This window comes from Piliocolobus tephrosceles, chromosome 15 (genome assembly GCF_002776525.5).
Source record: "Piliocolobus tephrosceles isolate RC106 chromosome 15, ASM277652v3, whole genome shotgun sequence".
NCBI lineage: Eukaryota > Metazoa > Chordata > Mammalia > Primates > Cercopithecidae > Piliocolobus > Piliocolobus tephrosceles.
The window spans coordinates 66,663,295-66,681,548 of NC_045448.1; positions in this window are offsets into that span (position 1 = coordinate 66,663,295).

Sequence of the window (18,254 nt, forward strand, 5' to 3'; positions counted from 1 at the left end):
GTTCTGCATCTGTAGATTCAACCAACTGCAAATAGAAAATATTTGGAAAAAGGAGGATGGTTGCATCCATACTGAACATGTACAGAATTCTTTTCTTGGTCATTATTCCCTAAACAATCCAGTATATTAACTATTTATATAGCATTTACATTGTATTAGGTATTAGTCTGTTCTCAGGCTGCTAATAAAGACATACCCAGGACTGGGTAATTTACAAAGAAAAAAAGATTTAATTGACTTAGTTTCACATGGCTGGGGAGCCTTCACAATCATGGCAGAAGGTGAAGGAGAAGCAGACGCACATCTTGCATGGTGGCAGGCAAGAGAACATGTGTGGGGGAAATGCTCTTTTATAAAACCATCAGATCTCGAGAGACTTATTCACTATCATGAGAACAGCACAGGAAAAGCCCACCCCCATGATTCAATGACCTCCCACTAGGTCCCTCCTGTGACATGTGGGGATTATGGGAGCTACAATTCAAGATGAGATTTGGGTGGGGACACAGCCATATAATACTAGGCATTATAAATAATTTAGAGATGACTTAAAGTATATGGAAGGATGAGCATAGATTATATGCAAATTCTATGTCATTTTATGTCGGGCACTTGGGCACCCATGGATTTTGGTATCCAAGAGAGTCCTAGGACCAATCCCCTAGGGATACTGAGGGATGACTCTATTTCAGAGAGAAACTTCAAGATTGTACTTTTAAAACAAAAATTCTTTAACATGAAAAAGATGTGTAGAGGTATCAATTACTAATATTTACAGTTTTAAAAGGAATGGGAGCAATCTATGAAGAAATGTGTTGTGACTAGGTAAATTCAGTATCCGTTTTTACTATCTGCACTTATGCTTCTTAGCTTACTGTGTCTCTGGAATTAACCTTCATTGTTGAAATCCTTCTCAAACTTTCAGGTCAAGTTCAAAGTGTCCCTCTCCCATGTAGCATTCCTGGAGCTCCTTAACTACATAGCAAATACAAATATAACAAACATGACAATAAAGTACACAGAAAGAATCTTCTTGCCTTTATGTTTTCTCTTCTAGTTCATCATTCCTGTGTTTTTTCCTTCTTTGGGGGTTGAAAGCTCTTTGAGGTCAAAAACTGTCTTGATTTTTTGTTTAGCATAAAAATGCTTATTGAGCACCTACTATGTGCTAGTCATCATTCTAAGAGTTCTGGAGTATAGCAGTGAACATGACAGAATAGAATTGACTTGGGTTTTGTAGCTCCATATTGCCTAGCAGAGTATATATTGTATGCCAAGCATCAGTAAATATTTATTAAATTATATTTTCTCTCACCTTCAGAGGCTTCAGGAATTAAGAAGCAACCCTAGTCTGGTTCTGGTATGGTAAAGTTAAAAAACCCTCAAAAGGGTTTAGACTGTTTTATCAGAATGTATCACTACCACCCTCATATCCCTGTTTCTACAAGCTAGTGATAAACTTTCTCTCCTTGAACACATTTTAATCAGGCTCCTCTGAATCTTTTTTTCAACAGATCTTCACTTTTAGGCTTCTATATTCATCCCTGTATTGTCCAATTTTAGCAAGAATCCTATTAAGTTTAGCCAGAATCCCCCATCCTGGATTTCTGACCCCCTCCATATCTGACCAGGTTCCCCACCCTCCACCGCATTCCAGGTGATGTCTGGTCACCCTGCCTGCCTTCAGCAAGAGTCCTGTTAGGTTTGTTTAGCCAGAGTCCCCCTTCCCTTCATGTTTGCTCTTAGGAATATTCCATCCATATGCCCCTGCCTCCCCCAACCCACTCCTTGGCTACAAATTCCCACTTTTCTCTGTTGTGTTCAGAATTGAGCCTAGTTCCATACTGAGGTCTCTTTTCACTCATTGTGATAATTTTTCTGAATAAAATCTCATTTTAGCACTTTAACTACTTCTAGTTCTGTTTTTCCTTTGATGGGTATTAGAAGGTATTTAGGGCCTGCTAAGCATGCTGGGTGCTTCCTTCTGTTCCTACCCATCCTATCCCAGGATGTCTAGCTCATTGCTACCCCTCGCTCTTGCCCTTGGTCAGGTCAGAAAACCCCATCAAACATGGAGCAAAACCAAGTAACATCTTTTTTTCACACCCTGTGATCTCAAGTTTCTACTAATTTATTGCAACTAAGCTAGGAGATATGAACTTCTCCCTTTTAGATGGTTCATTTTTGTTCCTTATTTCTGTTTATTTTTTTAAGATGGGTGTCATTTCAGTTTTGTTCTTTAGTGTCCTAAGGTTCTTGCATTTCACCACTTGCCACAGATTTTAGTATAAAAAAGTCTGACTCTTTTCTTTTTAAAAAATGTTTTAAATTTTTATGCACATATCTATGGGGAACATGAGATTGACTTTTTTCCTTTGCAAACTTTCTGAAATGTTTCTGATTGTAATACAATAGATCAGTAATTAAATATGGATTTAAAGAGTGATTTTCTTTTGTCTCATTTCATCATCAGGGGAAGAAAACAGTCATGGTCATCAATCTGTGGGGCTCTGTGGTGTTAATATAAGGTTTTGACTAGAAACTTTTACCCTCCATTCTCAAACCATTTTATCAGTCCTTGAAATTTTCTCTAGTTTTGCCAAGGTTTCCCAGGGGAATCCCCACCAGGTTTTAATGGCTTGGAGACAGACAGGATAATGCTACACTGCTTCGGGTTTCCTAACATCCTCCTCACATGTTCGCTCTTTGCATAGCCTCTGGGTCCAGGTAAAATGCTGGCTCGAGTGGCTAGTTTGAAACATGAGCCTCCCACACATCTGCTGAGGACACTGACTGTGGCAGGGAAAGTGACTCTCCAAGTTTTATTTGGGTCATAAAAATTCGTGCTGCGCACCGCCTCTTTAAGGATCTGTGCCATTAAATGTGGCCAGGTCTAGAGTACATACACTCTGGAGGAAGCCAGAAAGGACATTAAAATGCTTAGTCTATGAGACACTTCCTTATTTTTGTCATTTTGACATTTATGTGTTGTTTCATTAGGGATTTTTAAGAGAAGACCCTTTTTCAGCAAGAAGTTTTCCCAAGATCACCATAAGAATCCACAGTTTATAATCAAACAGCTGTCTGGTTTGCATTTCAACTGAGCTGGACCACCTGCCGGCTGTTAACCTCTGGAAGGTTATTATGATACAATTGTTGTTGTTGTTTGTTTAAAAAGTTTCAGAGCTCAAGGAAAATATTAGTAATAAGTTACTTAACCTGCAGTGTTTACTGTTCCCACTCAACTTGCAGCTGGTGTTCCAGTGGCCAGTGAGAGGGAGGACTCATCTGAGACCAATACTATTTTGCACTTGTTTTGGAGACGAACCATAAAAATAGGCTTGGCAATGAGGAGCTCTGCCCACATGGGAGGCGGGGTAGACAGCATTCAAAGGAAACACAACCGTTTCGGAGGGCTGAGGTTGCAAGGCAACATCTCAGCATAACCCTTAGATTCAGCTTGGTACCTTTAAGCTGAGGTCTGGTAGAGCAGCTCATTTTTTGAGTATGTGTGGTTCAGCTATGGTATTTTGAAGCTTGCCTGCCATCTGCTTTCTTCCCTTATCTCTACATCCCCCTGACTAATGGAAATGGTGGCTGCAGGTTCTCTCAAATAGCCGTGGGGGTACAATTTTCTAGGCCCTATAAAAATCTAGTCCCTGGATATCATTTGTGGATGCTCTGTTTACAGGGCAGCCCTGTCTGTCTTCAGAACCTGGGGGCCAGAGAACATGGTTGCCATTTGCAGAGGTGGGAAAGGCTCTATATGAGTGTGTGTGTGTTGAGGATGCAGGGGTGGTAGGGGGAGGGTGCCTGTAACAAGAGTAAGGACCACTGAGGACAGTGACTGACTGGAATAGGCGTTCCATGAGGACTGAGATTTTTTTCTGTTTTATTTCATTCTTCATCTTTAATGCCCAGAACAGTGACCAGCATATGGTGAGCACTCACTAAATATTTGATGAATGAAAGAAAGAATTAATGATCGTCTCTTTTTTCTGTTCACCTCCTTGTTTATCCCCCAAGCAATAATGAATAGTACTCAGTTAAGTGTGGCTGGTTGACTCTCAGCACTGGTGTAAAAGAAAAAAAGAAGAAAAAAAATAACTGCCGAAATTCTTTCTGGCTATACATTTCAGAATACTTAGGGTTGAAAATTTAGGCAAGAGAACATCCAGGGACTGATTTGGAATGATTTGTGAGGCAGAATAGAATGGGAGAAAGAATTCACACTTGGGTTTGGAGCTGCAGTGTACCTCTTCCTTGCTCTGGGAACTTGGGTAAATTAATTAGGCTCTCTGATTCTCAGTTTCTTCATGTGTAAAATTGAATAATAATAGGTATTCTACATGTTTTTATATTAGAGATTGTATAGGTAAAATCTGCAGAGAATAGAGGTGCAGTAAATGATTATAATTATTAATAGTATATTATCATTACTATCAATACTATTATACTATGTAATATTATTATACTATTATAGTGTAATAGTATCAACAATATTGTATATAGTACAATTGTATCAATACTATTATTCTACATAATGTCATTACTTCTCTTCTTTTTCACACTCACTGACCACCAAGGAATTAATTTCCTCTGGGCTACAGCATTTTGTGACAGAAACTGTCCAGAATTCTATGGATTCTAGTTCTATCTCCACAGGTGGCTAATTGTATAACCCAGAGCAAGTTGCTTAATTTTTGAACCTCACTTTTTGCATATGTAAAGTGAAGAAAATAATTATGCTGATTCTAACAGGTAGAGAGCATTCAACAAAGTAGAGCTATGCAAATGATTACTTTGCAAAGTTTGTATAACCCTGGAATATTTAATGTGAAGCTACTTGGTCAACTGTTAAATATCATGCAAATGTCAGTTGTGTGGTTCAGTTCATTTCAGCTCAACACATTTTTATTGACTATCTACTATGTACCAGATGCTGTGCTCAGTGCAGTGTTAGGTACAGAGAAAGAAGGCAGGACACTTATTTCTGAGGTGCTCTTCATTTTGTGGAGGAGATAATCACACAAACAGAGCACAGTTATCCCTGTGATAGTGAAGTTCATGTTTGTTCCCTTTGTTCACTGTCCCATGCTGGCACCTCAAAGAAAGCATTTGGTGGAGATGGAAGTGGGGAACACCTGGTGTGGGGTTCCCTCAATTCTCTTGCATTTGTATGGAGTCAGCAGCAGGTTGTGCTACCTTGTTTCTTGGATGGCAATAGAATCATTGTAGGATACTCATGTGAAGTCAACACCTTCACCATGTCATGTCTTTGCTTGGGAACCTGACAGTGAACCGTGATCTCTTCTTGGAAGTCTCCCAGTAGTCTTTGCTTCCACCATGATGTCATGGTGAGATTACTCTGAAAGAACTCCAATATGGCCTATGATGAATGAATGAAGAATGCCTCAGGGAGAGAGTCCATGTCTTCTCCATTTATAAGTCCTTAGCACCAACTACATGTATGCCAAGGGCTAGAATTCACAACTGCATGTTGAATGAATAAGTGATAGAAACTGAATTGACTCATCCTCTCCAGAATTCCCACTCTCCAAAACCTTTCCACTTTGTCTTCTAGAATCCCCCTTTGGGGATAAGTTCTTTCTTTTGTATTCTCAATCTCTTCCCTCAACTGGCATCCACTTTCTAATCCAGCTAAAAAACCCAGGTTTCCCCTGAACACATGGCTTTCTGCAGCTGGTTTCCACCACCCTCACATAACAGGACTCTGGTCTGGGAGGTACTTTGACGATGACACTTCCATTATCATTTTATATACAAAAGTGCTTTTTCTTCTCTGACAATTATGCCATTCAATTAAACGGCCCTCTGCCTCTCCTTGTGGTAATGTTTCACCTTCTGCATGATTCTTTCTGTTTCACTGAAGGCTTCTTCTTGGTTTTATCTATCTATTCCCATGGCTATCTCTGACCTTGGTGTCACCCACTACTGTTTTGCTGATGAAACCACTGCCATGTTACAATCTAACCATGTCTTCCTCTCCTTCGGGGTCTCTCGGAGTCCTTGTTATTCAGGTGGCTTAGCATTTTCTAGTCCTCCAGGTCTCTAGTTTCTCTTATCTTCACTTTCTTCCCTAATTATCCTAGTCTCATGGTCCATTTAAAACCACTCTGTTGTAAGCCTCTCCACTCTTTGGGTTCAATATTCTTTGATCACATAGGCTAAGTAAAACTCATAACTGTAGAGTCTTACTATCTGTCATCTCCATGCCAGACTGCTGAGTAAATGGGCTGCTAAAAATTCAAGGTCTACAATCTCAATGTGCTTGGCAGTTCTTTATGTTTTCCTAATCAGCTGTGTATCTCTTTATCCTCTTTTTCATGACAGCTATGACAAAGATCCTCCACCTAGCCAACAATCTTCTCCTTCCTCTTAGTAGATGGCATTGTGTCTGACTTCCCAGAGAAAATAGAAGGTGTAAAATAGTATCTCTCTACCTTCCAGATTGACTTATCTGCCTGTATTCATGCCTATCTTGCCCCTACCAAGCCAGCCTCCTCTCTGCTGAGGGAAATCTTTCTAAAGTTCAAATATGACCACATTGCTCCCTGCCCAATACTCCAGATCTAAAATGGTTCTTAGTGATCTAGCTCCTGTTTGCCCTTCCAGATTCATTTATGACTAACTCACTACCTATACCACAGCCTCTTTTCTAACTGCCCAGCTTTTGAAATTCTTCATATGCTCTTACCTCCTGGCCATTGTATATAATATACCTTCTGCCTAGTATTCTCTCTTCTCTTCCTCACCACCTGTGTGCAGTTAACTCCTACTTATCTTTGATGTTTCAACTAAGATCTCACTTTCTCAAGAAGCCTTTCTTGACTGCATCAAGCCACCAAATATTACGTTGCACTTCATCTGCTCCTCCTCTTCTTTCAGCACTTTTTGTGTATTTTCTTTGCCTGCTTGTCTTTCAAATACAGTAAGATCCTTGAAGGCAGGGGCTGTTACTTATTTTCCTTTATCTCCCTAGCGTATAGAAGAGCACTTACTCCATGGCTGACACTCAATAAATATTTGCAGGATTAAGACTGAATGAATAAGATAATGTGTTAGCTACATCTGGAAAGATTGAAACTTGAAAGATAGCAGCATAAAGAACCATGGAAAGAACATGCCTGGAAGAAGGTATTGACTGAGCAAGGTAACTTATGGGGCAGTGTCTCAGGAAGGGGCAGAAATTTAATGAGAAGGATGAATAGAAGCCTGGAGACTTTTTGAGATTTATAAGGTTTGAGTTTCTGGATGCCATTGAGCAGAATTAAACTACCATTTCAGTGGACCAACAACAGATGGTTGACTGGATTGACGAGTTGTCTAATTAATGGGTCAGTTCAGTGATATAGTACAATTGACCAGGAACCTTAGATTATAAAATTCAGTGGTGGTCCAACAAATGTCTCATCAATATTCTTAAAATAAGGAACAGTTAAGGAGCTGCAGAGTATTAAATCTCTCTCACCAAGTCTTTCTTTAATTCAGGAAAGTTCTCAGTGATTGTCTCTTCATATTTAGCTTCTATGCCATTTCCTTCCTCTTTTCTGAAACTGGCATATTGGCGCAGAGATCTAAAAACATTTCTGTAAAGGACTGGATAAATAGGCTGTGTCGCCCATTTAGTTCTTGTAGCAACCATTCAACCCTACCACTGTAGTTTAAAAGTAGCAATAGATCTACTCTCTCAGCTTTGCACCCTCCCCCCTGCCCCCGTCTCTGTACAGGGGAGCTTCTTCTTCCTTTCTTCTCCTTTTTTCCTGCCTATTTAAAGTCTCTGCTCCTTAAAGCAAAACAAAAAGTAGTGATAAACAATATGTAAACAGACCAACGTGTTTGTTTAAAGCAGACCGATGTGGTCATTTTATTTATGGTATTCGTTATGAGAATAAAGTTTTATTTATGAATACCAAATTGAATTTTCATATACTTTTCATGTGTCATAACATATTATTCTTTTGATTTTTTCCAACCATAATAAACTGTAAAAACCACTTAGCTCATAGGCTATATAAAACCAGGCAGAGGGCTGAGTTTGGCCTGTGAGTCATAATTCACTAATTCCAGCGTTAGAACATCTCAATCTATAACCTGTATCTCTTAGCTATTCTCTCCTATTGTTCCCTGGATTTCTCTAGGCTTTGTTCTGGATGAATTCCTCAATAATATCTTCCAGTTCCGGAATTCTACTCTTGATCTTTTCCAGTCTAGATTTTAACTTGCCTTACAAGTTTCTTGTATAATTTCTGTGACTTTATTTTTCATTTCCAAGATTTCTAATTGGTTCTTTTGCAGACTTACATAATCTTATATTATTTCTGCCTGTTCTTGTTTCATAGTTTCTTGGCTCTGATTTTTGTGTGTATGTGCATTTTTGAGACAGAGTCTTGCTTTGTCACCCAGGCTGGAATGCAGTAGCATGATTCCAGCTTACTGCAGCCTAAACCTCCCGGACTCAGGTGATCCTCCCACCTCAGCCTCTCAAGCAGCTGGAACTACAGGCACACACCACCATGCCCAGCTAAGTTTTGTGTTTTTTGTAGAGATGTTGCCTAGGCTGGTCTCAAATTCCTGGGCTCAAGCAATCTACCTGCCTTGGCCTCCCAGAGTGCTAGGATTATAGTCATGAGCCACAATGCCCAACCTTTTTTCCCTTAAATAAAGACTATGACTTTGTTTTTAATTGAGTAATTTAAATATACTTATTATAAAGTCTTTGTTATGCTGTTCTATAAAATTAATTTTATCTGGCAGGAATTCATACTCCTATTGCTAATTTTTAGCTACATTTTTTTACACTGGATTATCTCACATATTTTGGAATTTTGTTATAGAGGCACATTTTGAGTGGGCTCCTTCCCTTCCCCTCCACACCACAGACACACACACACACACACACACACACAACTTCTCTCCCTTAGTGATCACCTCTCCTTGTCTAGTAGGTTTGTGGCCTCTGCCTTACCCTTTCCTCCCTCTGCCCTAAGTTTAGGATCAGATCTTGTAATAACAGCATTTTAGTCTTCTCCTTAAGATAATATTAAGAGTATGGCAGAGCCAGGCACTAAGCCAGTGGATGGATGGCTTAGTTCCTTTCTTGTTTGTGAAGCTGATTATTATCTCTACCTAGCTCCATGTGCTCATATCCCTAATGCTAGGCACAATATGGCGGTAGTCTCCCTCCCCTACTTTCAGTTTCAACCTCTCATTTGATATGGAGCTGGGTTCCATATCATGGATCCATATCATGGATCCATATCATGGATATGGAGCTTATCGTTTGATAAGCATCCTGGCTCCGATGCTTGCTTCCAGACCTGGAACCCTGTTGGCCAGTTGCTGTAGTCAAGCCCACCACTTTGCATTTCTGGCCCAAGAATGTTTATCTTACTACTGAGCTCAGTTATGTCTTTGGATGATTTCTGAAGATTTGGAGAGAGGGATTACATCAAAGTGTTCTCACTCTGTATCATCTCGACCAGAAAAAAATTACTGGTTTAACTGCCAGAATGTAAGCAAATTGAGAGTAGAGCATCTGTCTATCCTGTTGGCCACTATATTGCTGGTATTGAGCACAGAATAGCTGCTAAATTCATGTTTCTATAATAGATGACAAAGAAATAATATAGGTAATAATTAATGAACAATCTATGTATGTATTAAAATCAAATCTTATTCTTTATGCAAGGTGCATTATTTTAATGACAAGCATAATTAGGACCATACTTACTCATCCATTTATCCCATGTATTCAGTGCTTGCAGGAGATATATGTGGAAGTAGGGCAAGGCCATGTGTTCATAAGTTACTCTTCTGCCTCCTATTAGCATTAATCTTTGCACCTGTGAGAAAAATAAATAGAACAATATAAATAAAAAAGTGCTAATTATCACTTTTATTACAACATTATTATGCTACCAGTAAGGCAGAAATAAAGGGAGCTGATGCAATGACAGAGGCATTTCTTGATGTTCAGTTACCTGCTCATGCCATATTAGAGGCATGCATCAATATAGCAATGGAGACCTTAACTGAAGTTCTATCATTTCTGTGCTTTATAAAGTTGCTTCCTGTTTTAGTTCAGAAGCATTTATGTGACATGCATAACCAGGTCTTGAACCCCATGTCAAGACCTCTGTGAGTGTAGTAGTCCTAACTGTCCACTTAGGTAAATGGTCTCCAACTATCTCCATTGGCATATTAGCCTTGATGGATTCTAGAGACTAGAAGCCTGATACGCTGGCAAGAGAAGGCCCCATATTAATAAGCCTAAGACCCTCTGTTCTCTCTTCTTTGTTTAATTTGACAAGCTTCCAGAAACAAATGGTTATTCTTCTGATTTCTACTCTTACTGGGTCCCAGAGAGTAAGGAGTTGCCACTTCTGTTGAGAACTTCTTAACACATTGAGAGAGAGCTGCATTTCTTGGGGAAGGGTTACAGTCTGTCTACTGTTTGTGTCTCTGTTAGGTGTGGGTGGAGCTTGTTGAGTCCATCACAGAGGAGATTTATCTAGCAGAGATGCAGCAAATATGTGTTAGGTATTATTATTAAGAGCTAGTTTGCTCCAATTCTAAATCATGCTAGGTGCTGAAGAACAATTTATATTGCCAGCTACAATAGTAATATTGGGAGCTTACTGAGATGACAGAGTAATCTTGTTAGCTAGACTACTTTTCTATATTGAAAACATAAAGTACTCTGCATCAAATCATATAATCTACAGTTTCCCTTTCTCTCTTTAATTTGATTATGAACTATTACCGTGCTTTGCCATAAAATATGAAAGTTTTACATTTTGATAGTTTTTCAAACGCTGATTTTACTTTCTGTGCAAATACTTCATATCTTTCCAGCATAATTATTTAGCAGCCTTTTCGGGTTAATTATTGTCATTAACAATATGAGTCCTATGAGGGAATATCAATTAAAATATGCACAGCTGAACTTTCAAATGAGTAAATAATTTAGTTTTGGAAAATGACTGGAAACAGCAGGGTAACAGTCAAAAGGGGAACAATTATTTTAATGCTTATTTGATAAATGAGTCATTTTTACAGCAAATTAGATTCTTATCATAGCACCCCTACTGGTTACCACAGGAAAGCTGTTAACATGAGTTTTTAAAATAAAAGCTGTTAAGTTATGCATGCAAAGTTAAGGAAATCATTTGTATGAAGAAAGGGTGATTAGGATATGCATTGTTCGCTGATGAAATACTGCCACTGGGATCTAATTAGGGCCATAAATCATGCAAAATGATGTGTGTATATAGGGCTTGAAACATCAGAGTGATACGTGCCATTGATAGTGAGATGGATAACTTCCCCCACCTCTGATTTTCATGGCTGTCCTTGTCTTTGTGCTGGCCAGACCCTAAAGTCCTACTTCAAGTAGGATGGAGACTGAGCCATGGGAATTTACCGCTTGTAAAGGATGCTGGGAAAGTCTCCAAGATGGACTGTCATTTCTTCTCATTAGGAAAAAACTTAGGAAAAGCGGAATGGTGGCCTTCAGGATAAATAGCTTTGAGATGAGTTCCAACTTGTGTTTTGTCAGCTTAATTTTTAAAATTTATTTTTGACTCAGTAATTTTCAGAAGAAAAGAAGGAAAGAAACAAGGATGAGAGAAAGAAGGATGAAAGAAAGAGGAAGGAAAGGAAGGAAGCAAAGAAGGAAGGAAGGAGAGAAGAAAGGAAGGAGGAAAGGAAGGAAAGAAGCAAAGAAGAAAGGAAGGAAGGAAAGAGGAAAGGAAAGAAGAAAGGAAGAAAGGAAGGAAGGAGGGAAGGAAGGAAGGAAGGAAAAAGGCAGGCATTTACAGAACCCATGTATTATTTCCAATATATAAATAGTACTTACTCTAGGCCTCATATCTTGAATTCAACCCAGAGTTGAGGCAAAGCCTATTTGTAGAGTTTTGGAGTTCTGAAAGTAGATACACACATGCATCGTTTTCTAGCTTTTGCTCATATGTTTGAATTGCTTACCCCCTCACACCATGGACATCATTCTGTGTCAAAGATTGAAACCACTTTTCTCAACCTGTGTGGGAAGTTGAGTGGAGTAAATTGGACAGAGGCTACCTACTAGTCATAAAAATCAGACTCCAAGAAATGTTCTAGTGAATCAGACTGACCCCCCGCCCCTCCCCGCCAAATTATCTAGGTCAATCCCAGACCTGTAGAGTCAGCATCACCACAGGACTTGTTAGGAATGCATTCTCAGGCCCCACTCCAGATCTACTGAGTCAGAATCTCTGGGGTTGAGCCCAGCCATCTGTGTTTTCACAGATTCTTTAGGTGATCCTGATGCATGCTCAAGTTTGAGAAGCACTGATCTAGGCTAGTCCCTGAAAGATCTAAACTGACACTAATTCTTTCAGATGATTATAAAAATTATTCCAAGACCTCACCAGGACTTAAGTGCCCTTATGAGACATCAACCCTAATACACTTCACTTTCCTCTGCTATGTATTGCTAACTATAGGTGTGACCATACATCTTTAGCTTGATGTTTCAGGGTCTAAATTTTTCATGGGGGAAATGAGGGAGGAAACTTTGCCTACAAGGAGGCAGCGTTTTGGACTGATTAACTTGCAACCCTGTTACAAGTTAAAAGTACTTGATTTGTCATTTTGAATATGGTTGGGAAGATTACAACACAGCAAGAATACATATCAAGAGACACTTTCATTACAGTTTCTTTGAACTCTCTAAAAATTGTCACTCTGACTTATTTACCCCTTGTGTATTTTCTGTAGAGAGACCTTAACTTCAGGCTCTGATCTTTGCTTGGTAAACATCTACCCTTCAAGTTTAAAGAATCTACTTTCAGGGTGGACACACTTATATCAGCTTTTTGAGAGCTCTTAGCCTTGGAACTAAGTAGCTCTGTTCCTCCCTCCTCACATTGCCCCACCCAGTGGGATTCTGACTTCATCCCTTTCTCATCATTGAGAAATATGATGCTTGTGTCTGTCTTGAAATTCCATCCAAATCACGTTCTTTTATTATGAGCCTTTGCCTCCCACCTAATGCTAGACTGGAGTGGTTTCAGTGAACTATTTTGTGTTGATGGAATGGACTTCCCCACCCAATAATTTCACTAAACCAGTTCTGCAGAAGCTTCTGGCTCATTGAGATGGGGTTGGGAGATGGGGATGAGGGAATGGAGGGGTCAAATGAGGTGTATAAAATTTTTAGCAGCTGCTAACCTGGGGGAGGGAGGGATTCAGGAGAGAAAAATTTATCAAGGCCCCAGCAGAAGAAGGTGGACATAGGGTAACATTTTGGAAGTGCTTCTTTCTGGGAGCAAAGTTTATGAGTATCTAACTCATGTCTAATTCTGCCTTGAGGAAGACCATGAAGATCATCTTTATTTGAGCTTCCAAGAGGTGTCACTTCTCTCACATGACCTCTCTATAGCTACCACTATTTTCCCCAACATCTTGAAAAGAAAAAAAAAAAAAAAAACTATTTTCAGAAGAATCAAGGGTTTCTAGTTAGCTAGCACAGCATCAGCTAGTCAAAGACTTTTATTTCACAGATGGGGAACTAGAGAAAATGAAGGCCAAGTGGCTGGGCATAAACTAGGCTGTCTGACTCGTGGCTCAGTGTATCGCAGGGGCTTCCAGCACCTGGCAAGACCCGTGGTCACTGTCTGTATTAGTCAGTGTTCTTCAGAGAAACAGAATCAATGGGATATAGAGAGATACATATTAGAAGAGATTTATTGTAAGAATTGGCTCATGCAGTTATGGAGGCTGAGAAACCTCACAGTTTGCTGTCTGCAAGCTGGAAAACCAAGAAAACCGGTGGTGTCATTCAGTCTTAGCTGAGTCCCAAAAACCTGAGAAGCAGTAATGCCAATATCTGAGGGCAAGAGGAGATGGATATCCCAGCTCAAGCAAGGAAAGCAAATTCACCCTTTCTCTTGACTAGTCAGGTCCTGTTCAGTCAGGTCCTCACTGGATCGAATGATGCCCACCCATACTGGTGAAAGGAATCTTTTTCCCTCTGTCTGCTGATTAAAATGTTAATTTCTTCCAATCACTCGCGCAGGTATATTTAGAAATAATGTTTTACCAGCTATCTAGGCATCCCTTAGCCCAGTCAAATTGAAACACTAAACTTAATTGTCACACAATCATAATAAGCATCATTTAGATGGTTGAATCCCTAGAACAGCCCTAGAAGGTAGTTCTCACAGCACAGAAGAGGGACTGAGATTTAGCCATCTTATAGGACTTTCCCTTTGTCACACAGCTGGTGGACTACAGAGCCTGGACTTTGATGCTCTCTAATGACCCTAAAGCCTGTTCATGGGACTGTGTCATTGTGTGTCCATGTGGATGATGGCTTCTAGATAAAATGAGCACCACAATTCGTTTTCTCAATTTTATTGTTAATTTCTAGGCCTCATACTTTATAATATATATGCTCGATCATGACTGTAGTAGAACGTGAAGGAAATGTTTTAAGGACAAGAGTTGTAGTTAGTCCAGTTAGAACTCCTTGTATGTACATAAATAAAGGTAATTTTAAAGACTCAGTTCTTCCTCATCCCCCAGGAGATTTTTTCCCACAGAAAGGACCCTTAGAGGTTCCATGTTTCTATATGTGCAGAATTCTTCACTTACTCTGTCTTTCTTTGGAAGGGATCTGACATAGCCACATAAATTTAGTATTTTACACAGGATCCTGCTTTCACAGGAAAGTCAGAATTCACAGATAATTCTGGTTTATGCTAAAACGTGGACTACTGTTAGAATTGTGTTAATTTCCAGCACCCCAGGCAGACTGAACCACATCCACTCTAAAGACCCTGCAGACAGAAGTAGTGCTCTGGCAGCAGCTCAAGAAACTAATTAAACACTGGGAGAGACACGATTTGGATTTGAGGAAGCCATTCAAGGCTGGGGCGTTAGAGTGGCCATGAGGACCGTGTCCCTCAGCGTCGTTCTGCTTCTTGGCTCTTGCTATCAATTTCTGCTCAACTCAGGCCACACCTTCCCGATGGAGACTTCCCAGATCATATGAACACTATGACCAAAGAATTGGAATTCTTTTTTCCTTTTGTTTCTCCACTTCCTCCTTTCATTTCTTCCCTCCTCTCTTCCTTCCTCTCCTTCCTTCCTTCCCTCCTTCTTTCCTTCCTCCTCTCCTTCCCTTCCTTCCTTTCCCTTCACTTCTCCTGTCCTTCCCTTCCCTTCTCTCCTCCTTTCCTTCCTCCTCTCTTTCCCTTCTCCTTCCTTTCCCCTTCCCCTCCGTTCTCTTCCCTTCCTTCCCTCTCTTCCCTAAAGCCTGTTCATGGGACTGCGTCATTGTGTGTCCATGTGAATGATGGCTTCTAGATAAAATGAACACCACAGCTTTCCCTTCCCTTCCCTTTCCATCCCTTCCCTTCCTTTCCCTTCCCTTCCCTTCCCTTCCCTTCCCTTCCCTTCCCTTCCCTTCCTTTTCTTTCCTTTCCCTTCCCTCCCCTCCCCTCCCCTCTCTTCCCTTCCCTCCCTTCCTTCCTTTCCCTTCTCTTCCCTTCCCTTCCCTTTCCTTACCTTCCCCTTCTCCTATCTTCCCTTCCCTCCCTTCCCTTCCCTTCTCTTTCCTTCCCCTTCTCCTCCCTTCCTTCTTCCTGCCTTCCTTCCCTCCTTCCTTCCCTCCTTCCTTCCTTCCTCCCTTCCTTCCTTCCTTCCTTCCTTCCTTCCTTCCTTCCTTCCTTCCTTCCTTCCTTCCCTCCTCCCTTGCTTCCTTCCCTCCTCCCTTTCTCCCTTCCCTCCTCCCTTCCTTCCTCTCTTCTCTCTCCTTTCCTACTATCTTTCCTTTCCTTTTGCCCAGTTTCTGGTTTTGTCTCTCCTCTTTCTCTTTTTCCTGCTTTCTTTATTTCATTGGGCTTTCAAGAATTTCTTATTTTTAAAAAGTCCATACTGAAGAAATAGTTTGTCCCTGCATAAACAGCCCCAGTCATAAGAGTTCAGCCCATGAGAGTGGAACTGTTGGTATGGGTCCACTAATGAGCAGTTTAACTTTGAGAGAACCCATTACACTAAGAGTGTCTCAGTGGTACAGTGGAGTGAATGCTGGCTGATGTTTGGAGTGAAGCAGATGTGTCCACTGGGTGACTGCCATCTGTAGTGGATGGTCTGTGTGTAGTGGATGGTCTGTGTGTGTGAGTTTCTGGAGCTTTACATTGGATGGTCTCTTTTAGATCCTGGAAATTATATTTATACAACTTCGTAAACATTACTTTCATAATCCCAAACATGGTACATCCATGTTTCCAGTGCTTTTTAGAACGATGATACCCAGAGTCAGTGTATGTCCCCTTCGGTTCTTAAATCACTTCTTTTTGGCACTTTCCCTTCCCCTCTTTCAGCCCTTTCTGGTTTTCAGCATTTTTATGTCCTAACCAACCAGAACCTTCCCTGGCATAATTAGCCCTATTACCCTTGCCAGTGTCTCCCAGTTAATCAAAACTTATCTGTCTTACTGTTTTTGTCCTCAAAGCCCTAATGAGTAACTAAAACCAATATGACAAATCAATCACTATGTACTGTGAATGCCTGGTTGCCATTAATAAGCAACACACTACAGTTTAAGGAACTGCTACAACAGATTCCTTGGCAATTCAAGAGTGAAGGGATTTTTCAGCATGCAAAAGCCTTTATACAATTTCAGGATTATAGAGTATACCATCTGGACTTCCATATTATTTTACCTAATTGCTAGGATTGACCCTAGTGACATGCTATTGTTTGCTGGTTTTGTTACCTGCTGGATGGCACCTATTTCAATGTAAGAGTCAAAGCAATTTCAATTCAGCCTTGTTGGAAAGATTTTTAAAGAACATCAGAGCAGCCTTTGAGGTAGCTGAAAACCTCCATGGAGGTTGGATGTTCATACTGGCAGTGCCTCTGGATTGGCCCCAGGGTTTCCAAAGTATATGACATTAGGATTCCAAAGTATATGACATTAGGATTGGTGAGGGTGCCCTTGATTTGCTGCACTAGGAAAAGCAGAAGGTCATCCATTAGGCTAACGTGTATGGCACCTCTTATTGATTTTGAGTATCTGTGGTTACATTCTCACATGTGGATTAGTGAGACATTTTAGAGTTTGTAGCTAACAGGCATACTATGAGTATAGGGACTAGGAATAGAAGCAGAATGAATATTAATTATTGAATACTGCAGAGACCATTTCTTACCCTTTGCAATCGATCAATCAATTAAACAATCCACACATCTTGATAGAACACTCATTTCACAAAACTCAAGGTGACGTAAAGCCATGTGCATATTAGAAACAAGTGTCGGATACTGTTCTTATCCTCAAGGACCTCATAGTATGATGAATATAGGAATTCCCAAACAAGTATGGTGTGAGGTGGGATAAAAAGGCAGTGGACACTCATTAGAATCACCAGATGTCTTAGTTTGTGTTACTGTAAAAGAATACCTGCAGCTGGGTAATTCATAAAGAAAAGAGGTTTATTTAGTTCATAGTTCTGCAGGCTATACAAGAACCATGACGCTGGCATCCGTTCAGCTTCTGGTGAGGGCTTTTGTGCTATGTCAAAATATGGTGGAGAAAATCAAAGGGGAAACAGGTACTCACAAAGAGAAACTAAAAGCCTTGCAATTCTGTAAAGGAAAAATTAAGAGAGAAAAATGTCCAGGAAATCATTTGATGAAAGTCCCTCTTCCGTCATGGGTGTTTCTACAGTTAAGACAGTCTCTGAGTGTTTTTAATTATAGGAGTCCACACCTTCAACTAAGCTACTCTTCAGATTCCTTCTCAGGCAAACTCCTCACTCTGTAAATAAACTTGTAGTCACGTTTACATGAAAGTATTTAATATATTGGCATCATTTCTGAAGATTGCGGCAGAAGAAAATAGGATGTTCTGTCAGTTAGGATTGTGTTCAGTTGCATGCAACAGAAAGCTGGATTTCAGTGGCTTAAACAAATTAGGAGTTTGATTTTCTCACATAACAAGAAGGTCAGAGGTGAGTGACTGCTGAAGTTGATTCAGAGGCTCTACAATGTCAAGGATGATATCTCTGAGGTCCACTTGGTTGGCCTTTCTCTTATGGTCTGTGGCAGGTCCAGCCATACAGTGGTGTTCAAGGCAGGAGGGAGTCAAGGAAGAGGAGACACATTGGCACTATGATCAGAAGAGTAAAAGCAGGAAGGAGCCTCCACCTCCCACACTGAAGGTCCCAACCCTCAGTCCA